The sequence below is a fragment of the Echinops telfairi genome, unplaced genomic scaffold, assembly GCF_000313985.2.
Source record: "Echinops telfairi isolate 266 unplaced genomic scaffold, ASM31398v2 ScPeMD7_655;HRSCAF=1070, whole genome shotgun sequence".
In the NCBI taxonomy this organism is placed as follows: Eukaryota; Metazoa; Chordata; class Mammalia; order Afrosoricida; family Tenrecidae; genus Echinops; species Echinops telfairi.
This window is the reverse complement of record NW_022104553.1, coordinates 28239990-28241482: the sequence shown is the minus strand read 5'-3', so window position 1 is coordinate 28241482 and position 1493 is coordinate 28239990.

Sequence of the window (1493 nt, the reverse complement as noted above, 5' to 3'; positions counted from 1 at the left end):
GGGGGAGGTAGGGGGGGCAGTGTGTGTGAGTGAGTGTGTGTGTGTGTGTGTTTTTAAGGTCTTTTATTTCCTCTCAGATACACACCAAGAACAATGTATTTGATAAACACTAATAAGACATCCTTGATCCCAAATAACAGAAACAGACTCCATTTGTCCAAAGGTGCAGTTTCTACATGAGCAGTTGCTTGCTTGATGGGTGGAAGGGTGGCCACGTGAGAGTTGTTGGCATGTGTTAAAGGCTTGCACTTCAATAGAAGGCATAGCTGTGTTCGCTGGTAGAAGACTGGGCCAGTGTTTCAGATTCTGAGCATCATTCAATGTTGGCTTAAATCTTTGTGGGGGCTAAAGTTTGGTGGTTTGAATCCACCTCCTGCATTATCAAAGAAAGACTTGGGAAGAGACTGTAACTCTTTTTTTTTTTTTTTTAATCATTTTTATTGGGGGCTCGTACAGCTCTTATCGAGACTGTAACCCTTTTTTGCGTTGTTTTGATTTTGTTTGGAGACTATAACTCTTAATGAGAGTAGAAAGTCTCATCTTTCTCTTGTGGAGCGGCTGGTGGTTTTGAACTGCTGACCTTGCAGTTAGCAGCCCAACTCATAGCCACTACGTTGCCAGATCTCCTAAAAAAAGGTGCCCTCGCAGGGCAGTAGGTTAGGCTTTGGGCTGCTAGCTGGAAGGTGGGTGGCTCCAATCCCCCAGCCACTCTGCGGGAGAAACCTTAGCGAGCAGTTCCACTCTGTTCTGAAGGCTCTCTGTGAGTCAGAAGGAACTCCACAGCCATTTGATTTGTTTGTTATGTTGCGGGCGTGGGGGGTGGAAAGCATTTGAAATACCCCTTGGCACATCCCAAATGGATGCCTTGCTGCAGATGAATGAGTTCCCCATTCGGAGCCTCGGTTCCCCTATCACCTTGTCGGAGGACTTATGTGCAACGTGAGAGGAGGCTGGGCCTGCGGACACCCGGACCTGGGGCCTGGGCCCTGGTAGACTGTCATCTCACCGGCATTCCCATATCGAACGTTTCTCATTCGATCGTCGCCATTCTTATGGCTGCTCGTGGCCTTATTCGTGTTCTGTTTTGCCACTGTGATCGTGAGTTACGCTTGTTTCACTATTCTTATTCCTGCATACCACGCGTTGGTGGTGGTGGTGGTGGTAAGGATGATGTTGTTAGAAGCCGTCAAGTTGATTCTGACACATAACGATTCACTGGACAACAGAAGGAAACAGCACCCGGTCCTGGGCCCTCCTCACCACTGTCCTCATGTTCGAGCCCATCACTGCAGCCACTGCGGCCATCCCACGTTATGATTCTCATCCCTCTATTCCCCACAACCAGCCCCCTCCCAACATGCAGCCCCAAAGCCTACTGAGACGCCTTAACCCCAAGCCGGAATGTTCTCCCTGGTGGCATAGTGGGTATGCATTGGGCTCAGAATGTTCTCCCTGGTGGCATAGTGGGTATGCATTGGGCTCAGAATGTTCTC